The 15,713-nt window shown below is 36.6% G+C and overlaps 1 protein-coding gene across 3 annotated transcripts in view; it reads left to right on the top strand.

The window, feature by feature from the left end:
- The window catches only part of LEPR (leptin receptor), a 130,558-nt gene that overhangs the window by 28,523 nt on the left and 86,322 nt on the right, over positions 1 to 15,713 (top strand). The gene's annotated exons all lie outside the window — the stretch shown is intronic.

The following is a 15,713-nucleotide window of genomic DNA, read 5'->3' as shown; positions in this document are numbered from 1 at the left end:
AAGTCTTAGAGCCTCAAAAATTCTACCCTACCAATAAAAAATAAAACAACAACAACCAAAAAAAAATCCTAAGTGTGTACTCCCGATATATGTGTATTAACAGGTCCAAATTATATGTATTTTCTACTATTGATAATAATGAAAATTATGAAAGATGAAATAAAAATATGTGATCCTAGATACCATAGGGAGTCTGTGGAGCTCCTTGAATTGGGAAATAACATGGTCAGATCTCTGCTTTAGTAAAATCCTTATGGCTACTATGAAGAGGATGTTTGGAGCAGGGAAAGCCTGAAGCAGGAGGACCAATCAGAAAACTATTTAAATTGTTCAAGAAACAAATTATAAGGACTTGAACTAGAGTCCCCATTTTATACTTAGGGAAACTGAGGCACAGATAATAAATGATTTGCTTAGGGTTGCAGAGTTATCAAATGAATTGGATCTTGTTTTCCTGGCTGGAGCTTCAGCTCTCCCTCCATTGTATTACCTAGCTTTTTCTTGTGTCATATATCACAGAGTTGTGAGCTAAAAGGGGCATCCGAAGTCCTAATTTTACAAATAAGGCCCAAATCATGTGAGTTACCCAAGGTCACACAGAGAGTTTAGTGCTTGAATCAAGATTATTATTCTGTCTCTTTCCATTGCTTAGCTCTCCACTGATTCTCTTGCCACTGAAAATGACATTAAAGTTGTTTTTTTAAAAGCTTCTAGAGATCAAAAATTATAAAAAAGATTAAAAGCTCATTGAGAGACAAAAAAATCTTTTCTGCACAATATGGAGGAGTGCTTCTGCTAAAAGTTTCTCTCTAGTTTTGAGATGATGAACAAAACTGTCTGGGCAAAAGTATAGTTTCCGCTCATGTGCCGCAAAGGGGAGAGCATTTGCTGAGTTAGATTGAGAAGCTAAATGCCTCAAGGTAAAAAGGAAAACTTTGTGCATCAGAAGAACCTTCTTTGTGTCACAGAGTGCTCCAAAAGGTCATTGTGCTACCCGTGTCATCATGTTCCTGATGTCCCTGGGAACTCTGGGGGAAAGAAAGGCTGTGGAATTAAGTGGACCATTAAAAGAGACAGACATTAAAAGCAGAAGAGAAGTGGCAAGATGGCAAGGTCTCTGGAAGCCAAGAGTCCTGCTAGCTGAGCAAATTGGAGGCTTGGATTTTTAATTTGATTTTATGTACCAAATAATTATTAAGCAATGCTATTTACAAGCTGAGAGCCAATAGGGGAGGGGAGAAACCCGGAGAGGAGGTAGGAAGTCCTGGGATCAGAGTCTGCCTTAATCATGTACCAACTGGGTAACCCTGGGGTATGTTGTTTGACCCTCAAATGCAATAGGGTTGGGGTAGCTTCTTGTTGTTACAGAAAGCTTCAGAGCAGATGCTGATCTGAAAAGAGAGGAGGGACAAAGGATGGGGAAAGAGAGAGACAGAGACAGACAGAGAGACAGAGGCAGGGAGAAAAGGGAGACAGAGAGACAGAGGCAGACATAGGGAGAAACAAATACAGAAAAAGGGAGAGATGAAAAAGAAACAGAGACAGAGAGAGTACAGAGGGACAGGAAGAGAGAGAGAGAAAGAGAAAGAGAGAGACATACAGAGAGAAAAAGACAGAGAGAAACACCCAGAAAGAGACAGAGACAAAGAGAGAGACATATAGAGAGTTCTTCTAGATAAGTGTTCAAAGAGCACTATATCTGGAGCCAGGAAGACCCGAGTTCAAATGGAGTCTCAGAGACGTTGTCTTATAACATCTATCAGCTTCAGTTTTCTTCATTTTGTAAGACAGGACTAAGACTACCATCTATCTTCTAGGGCTGTTGTAGAGAAAAATGAGATACTATTTCTAAAGCATTTGGCACACTCTAAAGTCCCGTTAGCTCTTGTTACTATTATCCTTAGTATAACAACAAACATTTATGAAAAGCCCAGTATGTACCAGGCACCAAGTTAATGCTGAGGATACAAAGAGAGGCCCCCAAAATGATGATCATGATCTGATAGATTAGCTCACAATTTGTTATTATTACCTGGCAGGAACTTAGAGATCAGCAGAGAGGAACACTGCACAGATGCAAATAAGTGTGATTAAAGAGAACTAGGCAAAATGCTATGAGAAATCTGAGGGGAAAAAAGATTACGGTGGAGGGAGCCCTGGATTGGGGGACATGTATAGGAGTCTACATGGTAACTATAATAACAAACATGATGATGCTAGTGGGATAGGAGCTCTGGACTTGGGATCAGGAGAGAACTGAGTTTGACACTCAACTCTGACACAGATTTGTGTGACTTCTCTGACCTCAGTATCCTCATCTATAAAAATGAATGAATGAATGAAAACACACTGATTTACTAAGTGCTTTTATTTTCCAAGCACTATGTTAGGTAATGGAAATATAAGTACAAAAAGTAAGATGGTTCTTGTCCTGAATTACATTCTAATAGATCATGCTAACACAATAGAGGAATTATAAGCCATTTGGGAGCAGAAGGGCCCACTTTTTCTAGTAGCAATGGCAGAGTTGATAAGATCATATTTCTATAAATGGATGGAGGTGTCACCAGCTTTTTCAATATTTGACAAAAAATGCTAGGAAAATTGGAAAACAATACGGCAGAAACTAGGCATTGACCAACACCTAACACCCTATACCAAAATAAAGTCAAAGCGGATTCATGATTTATGTATAAAAGGTGATACTATAAGAAAATTAGGAGACAAAGTATAGTCTACCTCTCAGATCTGTGGAGAAGGAAAGAATTTGTGGCCAAACAAGAACTATAGAAAATTATGAAATGCAAAATGGATTTTTTTGGATTGTATTAAATTTAAAAGATTTTGTACAAACAAAACCAATGCAGCCAAGATTAGAAAGGAAGCAGAAAACTGGGAAATTGTTTTCACACCCAAAGGCTCTGATAAAGGCCTTACTTATTAAATATATAGAAAATTGACTCAAATTTTTAAGAATACAAGCCAATCAATACTTGTATTGAAACTGAGTAGATGTCCATCAGTTGGAAAGTGGCTGAATCAAGTCATGGTATATTATATTAATGTCATGGATTATTATTGTTCTATAAGAAGAAATCAGCAGGATGATTTTAGAGAGACCTGGAGAGGCTTACATGAACTGATGCTGAGTGAGTAGAACCAGGAGAACATTGTACATGGCAACAGCAAAATTATACAATGATCAATTCTGATGGACATGGCTCTTATAAGTGAGGTCATTCAGGCCAGTTTTAGTAGTCTTGTGATAGAGAGAGCCATCTCTAACCAGAGAGAAGGCTGTGGGATTGAATATGGATCACAACATAGTATTTTCACCCTTTTTTGCTATTGTTTGCTGGCTTTTTTTCCTTTTTAATTTGTTTTCATTTTTGATTTGATTTTTTCTTGTGCAGCATGATAAAAGTGGAAATACACACACATACATATACATATTTGTGTACAGAAAAATTGCATATGTTTTACATATATTGGATTACTTCTTGTCTAGGGGACAGGGTAGGGGGAAGGGAAGGAGAAAATTTTAAAATACAAGGTTTTGCAAGGGTGAGTGCTGAAAACCATTATTGCATGTATTTGGAAAATAAATCCATTATTGTTTATCTTAAAAAAATGAGTGGGGGTGGGCAGATAGTAGACAAGGCAATTGTTAGGGATGAGGAACAAAGTAAAGCATATATGTGGCCTGGGTGAGGTGAGATAGCAGGGCCCCAGGGCAGAGATTCTCCAGATGAAAGGGTTAAAATGCTGTAGCTTTGCTTCTGGTCTCTGGAGCAAGACACTGGGCAAAAGATGGATAATGATAAGATTTGGAGTGAAACATGAGGGTAATAATTCACAAAGATCTTCAGGAGCAGTGGCAAAGAACATATGCAAGAATATAAACCTTAAAAGGTTTAGTCATGGAATAGTAAGCATGACCATTTTGTCAAGACATTGACCTATTCATGGAATTTTGGATCTCTAGGAAAACATTTGTTGTGTCCTCTAATTCCAAATAATGAAACCCCTGTAAAGGGCTGAAACTCTGAGTTGATGCACTGAGATGGGACAACCAAGCACTTAAGGCTAATTACCAATTGACCAAGACTCTAATTAGCATATGCTTGGGAAATGGCCCTTCCCACTATTCTGTGCTGGTTTAATCTTTTGGTGTATACAGAGAATTGTGGGAAGGATTAGGGGGTGGAGTTAGACAAGCCAGACTCACTTTGGTGATGGAAGAGGAAAAGGAAGGGGGCTGAGATCCTGTGTCCATTCCCTTCACTTCTACCCCTAAAGACCAAGAATAAAGACCAAGGACTTTTGCTTATCCTGACTCTGGCTGATTCTAAGGTATCCAGGGTGCTAACTCAGTCTTCACAACCCCCATGATTTTATTATGCTATAATTTTTTTCTGCCCAATACACAAAAGATCACTGATTGAAAATTTCACCTTCAAGAAACAGATATTTATTGAGTTACAATATGTAGAAAAACACTTGGGCTTATTAGTCCTTTAAAATTATGTTTGCAAAAATTGAATGTAGCTCATCTATATTTGCCAAAAAAAAAAAAAAAAAAAAAAATCCACATGGTCAATATAGCTGTGTTGTGATGTTGTGATGGTTTCAATCTCCTTGATTTTTAGATTTCTCCTTGTTAAACACATAACATCCTGCCACCTTCTGATTACATTAGAATCAAATTACTGAGGCCTTGAAATAGAAGTGTTTTCTCTTGGTTTTCACAGATGTTAAAACATCTATTTAAGCACACAGGTGGTCTTTTTTTCCCCCTCTTTACTATTCTGTGTATTCATTTAAAAATTGTCAAAAGAAAAATGATCTTTCTTTCCTTTTTCTATTTCTGAGAGAGTACTCTGTGTGGTTGTTAGCTGTTCTTACCACTGGAACACAAACATATTCAAAGAACTTATAATGAAAAATGCTATCCCCCTTCAGAGAAAAAAAAAAAAACAACAGAGTCTCAATGCAGATTGAAGCAGACTTTTGACATTTTCTTCATTTTTCTGGAGGTTTTTGGTGGTATTTCCTTCAAAACATGACCCATATGGAAATATGTTTTGCATGATTACACATGTATAATTGATATCAAATTGTTTGCCTTCTCAAGGCAGGAAAGGATTTGGAACTCAATATTTCAAGAAAGGAATTTTGAAAATCTTTTTTCATATAATTGAGAAAAATGAGAAAAAGATACAATTTTAATTCCTGTTCAAAGCAGGATTATATTACTGAAATGTCTTTATTTTTGCATTCAAGGCTCATGTTTAAATGTAGAACTCTATCTGATCCATTCCTCCTTGTAGATAGATGCCACTAAGCTGTCAGCAGTCCCAGAAGTCATATTGTCTTGTTGCCAAACATCTGTAAATGGTTCTCTGCCCAGCATAGTAGAATGCCATAAATGCCTCTTGTAGAGATTTGAAAAGAAAAAAAAAAACAGATTCAAGTCTACACTAATGTGACTGATAAACATTTTAGAAAGCTGGAAGGAAAATCTTGAAGAATCCCATGATGCACTCTACTTCAGGAATTTCCATATGGCACATAGTAGGTGCTGAAGAAATGTTTACTAAATAAATAAATGTGGCAATTAGGATGACTGGTGGCTGGGTGATATAGCAACTAGGAGACTGGCCTTGGAATCAGAAAAACTTAGACTCAATTCTAGTTTCAAGTCTTGTTTAATAGGATTGTGAAGCTGACAAATAACTTCATTTCTCTGTGTTTTCTCATCTGTAAGAGAAGTTGGATTTGATTGTCTCTAACTTTTTTTTTTTTTTTTTTTTTTTTTTTTTTTTTTGCTGAGGCAATTGGGGTTAAGCTTGTACAGGGTCATACATCTAGGAAGTATTAAATGTCTGAGGTCAGATTTGAACTCAGGTCCCCCTGATTTCAGGGCTGGTGCTTTATCCACTGAGCCACTTAGATGCTCCCTCTAATTTCTTTTCTAAATTGAATATAACTTGAGCAGTAGTAACTTTAAAGTAATGTGATAGAGAAACATTGGCTAAATTATTTATCCTATCTGAATTCCAGTTTTACCAATCTGTAAAACTGTGATTATGATTTTTTTTCCCCTGAGGCAGATGGGATTAAGTGACTTGCCCAGGATCACACAGCCAGGATGTGTTAAGTTTCTGAGGCCAAATTTGAACTCAGGTCCTCCAGACTTCAGGGCTGGTGCTCTATCTGCTATACCACCTAGTTGCCTTATGGTCAATTTTTTTTTTAATTGGCTTCTCGCTTGTCTGCTAAATCAACGTGAGTCGTTAGCTTATTGTTCATCTCAAGCCTTTATTTGTGTGACTGGGTCCTGGCAAACAAGGACACGGAACTTGGAGCAGAGGCAAAATCCTCTGCCTGAAAGCAGCCCTCCCCCCCAGAGGTTTGCTTCAAGAGATACATAATGTCATAGAGATGTCATGGAGAGCCTTGCTCTGATTCAGAGCATGTGCTGACAGTTTTCCTTGTCAATTTATTGATAGGTGGCAAAAAGCTCTTTAGTTGACTGTTAAACATCCAAAAATCTTGCAGAAACAAGAGTTTACTCTATCTCTCTGACAGCTATAAGGGAAAACAGATTCTTCTTCATAATTTTACAGAGAAGTCTTGAAGAGGACATGGTATAGCCTTGCTCTGGGAACCCAATTTGCAAGTACAAATGAATGTTGGGAAATTAAATTCAGTGTGTGAGTCAATAAGCTTTGATATTCACTTACTTTGGGCCAGGTGGGCCACTATGCAGACTGCTTGGGTTACAAATATAGGCAGAAGGAAAGAGTCCCCCCTCTTAAGGAGCTCACAATCCCTAGTAAGTGAAAGAATAGGAGAACAACTATATAAGCTATATGCAAAATAAATTGAAGATAGTCAAGAGAGGAAAGACACTTATTAAAAAAGGAATAGACAAAGTCTCATATGCAAGGTAAGTTTTCAGCTGAGAATATAGAGAATCAGAAGGAAAAAATAAGGGGAAGAGAGTTGAAGCTATGAGGTGAGAACCCTCAGACTAGAGATGGAGGATCAGCATGGAGAACGATGGAATACATTGGATGGGAATGGAGGTGTATAAGAAAAGGACCAGGATAATGAAGGACTTTGATCTCCAAATAAAGTATTTTATATTTAACCCTGGAGGTGACATGGAGTGGTTGGAGTTTCCTAAGTAGGGGAGATGACATAGAGTGACTGGGATTTACTGAGTAGAGGAGGTGACGTGTTCAGAACTGCATTATAAGAAGATAAATTTGACAACTGAGAGGAGAAAAGAAAGACTTGAGACAGGGAGACCTGAAAGCTATGGCAACAGTATAGATATGAAGCAATGAGGATATATAGCAGGATGGTCTTAATGTTGAATAAGAAAAAGGGATAGAGACAGAATCTGCCCAAAGTTTGCTATTAATGCGCTTGAAACAGAGGGATATAACTTTCATAAGTTGAAAATTGTAGGTCAAAAAGTAAAAAAAAAAATAACATGACTTGTTTTTGCCTTGGGAAAGCATATTACCACTGAAAAAGTGTTGCAAGCAACATTGCTGCTGCCCAGTCTCTGTTTTGCCAGGGTTGATTGTCCAGATACCACAAGTTCATACCAGTTGCATTCCAAGGGAAGGAAAAAAAATGAATTGCAGAAGATGAAGTCCCCTAAATGTAACATGAAGCCAGGGCGTGTCTCCAGGGCCTAAGGACTAACTGCCAATTGGCATCCAAAGCATTCAGAGTTCTGAGACTGATTGTGCTCTAGGGAATGGTACCCAATCTGAAGATTACATACCCGTGGGGAGTCACTACAAGGGCTCCTCATGTCCATTAAAAAAAATAACTAAATTAAAATGTAAGTCTGATATCTAAATGTCCTGCCAGTTTGCAAATGTATGAAAGTTAAATGTGGATAATAAAATACACATTCATCTTACAGTATTGTTTATTGTACAGAAGATTTTTGGATCTTGTATTTGGAGACTAAATGTCCAACTATTTTTATGTAGTGGTTCATGGTTTTATAGCATTTTATTTTTCTATATATATGTAAAGATAATTTTCAACCATCATTTTTGCAAAATCTTGTGTTCCAAAATTTTCTCCCTTCCTTTTCCTCTTCCCCAAGACTTCAATAACAATATAGGTTAAACATGTACAATTCTTCCAAACATATTTCCATATCCATCATGCTATAAGAAAAAAATAGGTCAAAAGGGGAAAAACACAAGAAAAAAACCAAGCAAATAAACCACAACAAAAAAGTTAAAAATCCTATGTGTTGATCCACATTCAATCTCCATAGTCCTGTCTCTGAATATGGATGGCTTTCTCCATCCTAAGTCTTTTAGATCACCTAGAATCGCCTCATTGCTGAAAAGAGCCAAGTCCATCACAGTGGGCCATCACATGATATTGCTGTTATGGTGTTCAGTGTTCTCTTGATTCTGCTCACTTTAATCCGTATCAGTTTATATAAATTTTTGCAGGCTTTGCTGAAATTAACCTGCTAATCATTTCTTATAGGAGAATAATATTTTATTAAATTCATATACCCTAACTTATTCAGCTATTTGCCTAATGAGGGGCCATGATTTTTTTAAGATGTTAAAATGGAGCCTTGTGCTCAGAAAACCTGGAAATCACTTCTCTTATTCATTTAAATTTTTGGAAAAACAAACCAGTTATGGGATATATTAACTGGGATTTTATAAAATTGATTTTATGCTCCAATTAAAATTTATTTAGATCTCCGTTTCAAAACTGATAAAACAATAATTAAGATCAAACAATATATTTTAATACAATAAGAAAGGTTTGTGTCATGGGCTGACAGTATTTCAATAATAATGATTTTCCTCAATGAATTGTCAAGTAGATTGAATAATAAGTAGATTAAGCATTTGCTATGTGCTAGGCAATGGTCTAATGTGGAAGATAAAATTGGATTAGAAGTCTAGAAGACGTGAGTTCTACTAGTTAATGATAAAAATTAAACATTTATGTTATGTTTTCAACACCTGTTACCTACATTGTCCCATGACATTCTAACAACTTTGAGAAGTAGGCAGTGCAAATATTATTATTCCCATTTTCCTGATGAGGAAGTTGAGGTTCAGTGGGTTTCAGCGACTTGCCCATGATCTCAGCTAATAAGACATGGTTTCCACCCAGTCCCACTCATTCCAAATTTAATATTAGACTGCCTCAATTATGATGTTGACCAAATCACAAAGCCTCTCTTGGCCTTTTTATGAAAATTGATGAGACTGATTACAAGATCCCTCAAAATCCTCCCAGCTCTAAAACTCTGGGATTCTACAATAAAATTTGCCTTCCCTTACTACAGCTATGATGCAATTATCCAGATATTGATTATCCAACTGGTGACTCATTTTGTCCCTTATTCTCACCTTTTCTTGCACTTCCTCTTTAGCACTTGTTAGTTCTCAACCTAAGTTCAGACTAATTGTATGTTTTCAAAAGTGAAACATGTTAATATACGTGCTTCATTTGGGCAATTACTTTAAAAAATACTTGGACTTTTAAAACCACTACTTTTCAACTGTAAGCACTGCAATGTTAAATGTGTGTTTTCAAAATGATTACTATTTTTCTCAGTTAAACTGATTGTTATGGTACACAATTTACAATTAAGGAAAATGAGATAGAGGATAAGCGACTTGTACGGTACTACCCAAAGTAAATGTGAGAATAGATTTGAACTCGAGTGTTCTTGACACCAGCTCCAATACTCTATCCAAAGTGCCCCTCATTTATCTCTGCTAAGTAGTGCTATAAGTCTTGGCCATTTGATATTAGCCCTCTAGACGTTAATTTTTCACCAGCAAAATTAGAGGAAGAAGGTAATATGGTGGACAGTTGGTTTTATCAATTGGGTTCAAATGCCATTTCTGACGTATATTAGTTGCATGACTCTGGGTCAGGTTGAAGAGGGAAGAGAAGTGGAAGGGGTTGTACATAATAGAAGTCATTCTAGAGGGGAGATGGATGCTCAGTGTCTTTTTTTGGGGGGGGGGCAGAGGCATTTGGGGTTAAGTGACGTGCCCAGGGTCACACAGCTAGGACGCGTCAAGTATCTGAGGCTGTATTTGACCTCAGGTCCTCCTGACTTCAGTCCTAGTACTCCATCCACTGCGCCACCTAGCTGCCCCTGCTCAGTGTCTTCTTGACCCTTGTCTTCACTCTGGGGAAATGTCATTAATTACCCAGAAGACTTAGAAACTCACCTTGGCTAAGCTTGAGAAACTGTTAAACTGGGCTGCTATTCTGTGGGACTTTTGAGACTCTTGGTATTGGCCCCAATAGGACTTGTGAAAAGGGGAAGGGCAGAGTATAAATTTGGATTATAAATAACTCTCTGTATGGCTTGACATGCTCCTGTAGACACTGTTGGCCCTCTTTTCAGGGATCTGTTTTGTTTACTTCTTTCTTTTAATAAAGCTTTCTTTTCTATAAAAAAAATGCAAATACCATTATCTTCTTCATCCCTGTTTCACATGAAAAGATGGCCTTTCTCCCTGCCAAGGCAAAGACCTCTACCTGCATAAGTAATCCCATTCCATCGCATCTTCTCCAGCAAATTGGCCCTCAATCATCCCAACTCTCACATTTCCCTACTCTTTCCCTATTTCATACAACATGCCCCTGTCTCCCCACCTCAAAACCCCTCACTTCCTTCATCTATCTCTGCAAACTTTTGTCCCTTCTCTTCTTACTTTCTGTCTAAAATCCTTGAGATGTACCTCAACATTCGGTTTCTCTATTTTCTTTCCCCTCAGTCCATCCTTAACCTTCTGTGGTCTACTTTCATCCTCAACGTGCAATCAGAATTCTTCTTTCTAAATATATAAATGATCTCTTCCTTGGAGAGTCCATTGACTCCTCAATCCTAATCTTTCTTGATCTCTCCTAGTCTCTGATACTGTCATCCACTCTTCTGGATATTCTCTTCTCTCCAGGTTTTCATGAAATTATTCTCTACTTGTTCTTTTTCTACTTATCTGACCTCAGTCCTCTCTGCTAAGACTTCTTCCAAATTGTACCTGTTAAACATGGGTGTCCCCTAGGGCATCTCAAATTGGATGTCCTATAGACATCATAAACTGAATATGTCTAAAGTTGAACTCATCGTTCTCCCCAAATCTTCCTCCTTCTATTATTTCTGAAGATATGACCATTCTTCCAATCATCCAGGCTTGCAAATTAAGATCATCCTCCACTCCTTAAACTCTCTCATCTCCATATCCAACTTGTAGTCAAGGCTTATTCCAATTTGGTAAAAGTTCTCACATTTTCCTCTCTCATTACACTTGCACCATTCTGGTATAGGCCATCATCATCACACATCTGGATTATTGCTCTAGCTGCTTATGAGTCTGCCTGCTTCAGACTTCTGCCCACTCCAACCCATTCATTCACCAAGATGATTTTCCTAAAGTGCAGATCCAATCATGTCACCACGTACTTAATAAGCTTCCCAGATAAAATCCCACAATTCCTCTTATTCTATTACCTCCCCTCTGTTGATTTTGAATTTATGTTCTACACACACACACACACACACACACACACACACACACACACACACACACACATTTTCCCCCATATAATTGTTTGCATACTATTTCCCCCAGTAGATAGTGAGCTCCTTGAGAACAGGAGTGTATCACCATTTGCTTAGCACAGTGGTAAGACATAGTTGGCACTTAAATATTTATTGACTGCCTGGCTGCCTGATGTTCTAGTTAGTCATTGTCTTGATGAGGTCCTTTATATGCTGAGTATATCAGCTGAAGAGGGTACTGTTTAATTTACATTTCTTTGTTAATTCACATAAACTGATTTAGAACTTCCATTAGAAATGTCTTTTGCTTACCAAAAGAGCATTTATTTATTTGCTTTTCTCAGCCCTACTGCCTAATCTCCTTTTAATATTTTTTGATACCAATTTGTGCCATTGTAACATTTTTCATACAATCCTTACCCTTCTACTTGAACAAAGAAAAGTAGTTAGGAAATAATTATGGCAATAACCACTGATAGGATGTATAACAATATAAATATAACATATTATATTATATTATGTAAATCTATATAACACCTACCAAATCTCTAAGAGGATAAAATATATATTTTGCTTCAGTTATAAAAACAACTGTGACTTTATACTTATCATGGAGAGGCTTTTGAATCATGGCTTTTTAGCTGGTAGGAACTGAGATGATCAGGAGATGATTCATCAGCAGACAACTGGAACCAAACTTTATGTATCATTTGAACTCAATTGCCTTAATGCTGTTTCTTATTTACTTTATTTTAGTCATTATGTATTAAGTATTCCTAGTCCTACCTTCTTCATTCATCTATTTCTCACTTTTTTGAGTCCCTTCTATTTTTTCTTAAAGTATAAGTTAACACTTTGAACTCTTTCCATAAAATTCAATATCTATTCCCTGCCTTATTGAATATAATCATTAAATTCGTTGTCTATATAATGAATTTTATATTGAGTCCTCAGAAACTGTCTAATCACACAACATTCCACATTGATCCAACCTAAATTTCTTCTATAGAACCTTAGAAATCCACATTTATTAAGGGTTTAAATTGTGAAAGATTCTGGTAGGATCAAGATGTAAACTAACACAATGCCTATGAAAAGAATGAGAAAGAGACCTGTGTCACAGTGAGAAGTATATAATTAGAAGATAACAGGAGTTCTTAATAATATGCTAAAAACATTTAACATCAAGCCCCCAATCTTCAGAAGCTCAGAGCTGAACATTATAAAAGCACCTGAAGTCTCTTCAGGTTTGAATGGCTCATCCTTAGTCAGGACCACTTTGAAATGGACCTTCATGACACAGGGTGGAAGCAGGACAGCACTCAGGAAAGAACAATGGGCTTGAAATCCAAGGAACTGGTTTGGAACCCCAGTTCCTTCTGCTCACTAATTATTACCTATGTGACTCTGAGCAAATTCTTTCCTTCCCTTCTCTGGGAATGGAGTTCAAACTGATTGTATTGATTTTTTTTTCCTTTGTAAAATGAGGGAATTGGACTAGTAAAGTCCAGTGAAATATGTGGATCTCTTCTTCAGATGTTTTAAATGTATAAAACAAAGAGAATTAGAAAAGAAAGTAATAATATTTAAATACAGCCATAAAAAAATTTTAAAATAATAACTTTTTCTTTTTTAACTACATGCAAAAAGATAGTTTTCAATATTCACCTTTGTAAAACGTGTTCCAAATTTTTCTCCCTCTCTTCTCCCCATCCCCTCCCCTAGACAGCAAGCAATCCAATATGTTAAACATGTTTGATTCTTCTACATAGTTTCCACATTTATCATGCTGAACAAGAAAATCAGATCAAAAAGACAAAGAAGAAAAAACAAGCAAACAACAACAACAAAGTGACTATGTTGTGCTCTACATTCAGTCCCCATAGCGCTTTCTCTGGATGCAGATGTTTCTCTCCATCCCAAGTCTATTGGAATTGGCCTGATTCATCTCATTGTTGAAAGAAGCCACGTACATCACAGTTGATCATCACATATTTTTGTTACTATGTACAACATTCTCTTGATTCTTTGTGCTACACTCCACATGAGTTCATAAAAGTCTTCCCAGGCTTTTCTGAAATTAGCCTGCTCATCATTTCTTATAGAACAAAAATATTCCATAACATCCATATACCATTATTCAACCACTTTCCAAATGATAGATATATACTCACTTTCCAGTTCCTTATCATTACAAAAAAGGATGCTATAAACATTTTTTGGTATATGTGGGTCCTTTGCCCCTTTTATTATCTTTTTGGTATACAGAATAAGTAGAGACACTGCTGAATCAAAGGGTGTGCACAATTTGATAACCCTTTGGGCCTAGTTCCAAATTGCTCTCCAGAATGGTTAGATCAGTTCACAACTCCCCCAACAATGTACTAGTGTCCCCTATCTCTCCCTACATTCATCATTAATTTTTCTTGTCATATTAGCCAATCTAAGGGATGTGCAGTGCTACCTCAGAGTTGTCTTAATTTGTATTTCTCTAATCAATAGTGCTTTATAGATTTTTTCATATGACTAGAAATTATTTTAATTTCTTAATCTGAAAATTGTCTTTTTATATCCTTTAGCCATTTATCAATTGGAGAATGGGTTATATTCTTACAAATTTGAGTCAATTCCCTATATAGTTTAGAAATGAGGTCTTTATAAGAACATTTACATATGAAATTCCCCTCCCCCCAGTTTTCTGCTTTCCTTCTAATCTTTGCTGCTTTGGTTTTGTTTGTACAAAACTTTTTAAACTTAATATAATCAAAATTGTCCATTTTGCATTTCATACTGTACATATTTGGCCACATATTCTTTCCTTCTCCACAGATCTGAGAGGTGGACTATCCCTTGTTCTCCTAATTTGCTTATAGTATCACCCTTTATGTCTAAATCATAAACCCATTTTGACCTTATTTTGGTATATAGGGTTAGATGATGGCCAATTAATTTCTGCCATATTATTTTTATAACTATAATCTATACATATATATATAATATCCCATGTGTGTATACATATATTCCACATATATGTGTGTATATATTCCATATGTGTGTGTATGTGTGTGTGTGTATAGATAGATAGATAGCTGAGGCAATTGGGGTTAAGTGACTTGCCCAGGATCATAAAGAAATTTTTTTTTTCAAAAAGTTCACTGATGCTAGGTTAAGAATTCCTGTACTAGATGATCTTTAGACACTGCCCTTCTTTTGTGTCAGACACTGCCTGAAATGCTGAGAAAACAGAAACAGAAGATACACCCACATGTGTCCACAAAGAGCTCACATTCTATACCGAGAAACAACATATACCTAAGTAGATATATGGGAAGTAGGACAGGGACTGGAACTGGGATTATTGGAATAAACAGTTTCTGGATGAGTGAACTCCTCTGCAATTTACTGTTTCTGAGAGTTGTCCAGAGCAGAGGTGTCAAATACATAGTTGAAAATCTAATTGGGAAATATTTAACAAAATCAATCAAAATAATAAAACATAGAAAATATTAATAGGTAACCTTTTAAGCCAAACTGGGATCCATAGGGATATTTATGTATGATTTAGGGGCTCCCTTTTTATTTGAAATAAACTCAATTGCCCTAAATTCTTAAGACATTTGGTGATTTATTCCGGCTCACCCAACTAGTATGTGAAAGAAATATGACTTCAACTGGCTCCAACGACAACTTCCTGGCTCTAAGATCATCTCTCTAGTCATTAAGCTATGCTGCTTTGCATATATATTGACTATATTAAAAAAATAAATAGAAAGTGGATTAGAGAGGGAAGGCAAGCTGAGATGGGAGGATCTGGAAAACTTCCTTTTGGAAGGATTATGCCTTGAATGAAGCTAAGAATTCTGAGGCAGAGTTGAGAAGGGAGGGCATTCTCGGAATGGACAATGGCATAGAGATAACATATGGATTTTTTTGTGAAAGAAACAGTAAGAGAGCCAGTTTAATTAGACCATAGAATGCATACAAGAAGGCTGTAAAGAAAGATTGTGAAAGGCTTACAAAGATATAGCTTAAATATTACTACCTTAGAAACAAGATAGAGCCTCTAATGTTTATTGAGAAGTGATGTGATCAGTCTTCCACTAAAAGTAAATTAGAG

The sequence above is a fragment of the Sminthopsis crassicaudata genome, chromosome 4, assembly GCF_048593235.1.
Source record: "Sminthopsis crassicaudata isolate SCR6 chromosome 4, ASM4859323v1, whole genome shotgun sequence".
In the NCBI taxonomy this organism is placed as follows: domain Eukaryota; kingdom Metazoa; phylum Chordata; class Mammalia; order Dasyuromorphia; family Dasyuridae; genus Sminthopsis; species Sminthopsis crassicaudata.
This window is presented reverse-complemented; position numbering and strand designations above follow the sequence as displayed.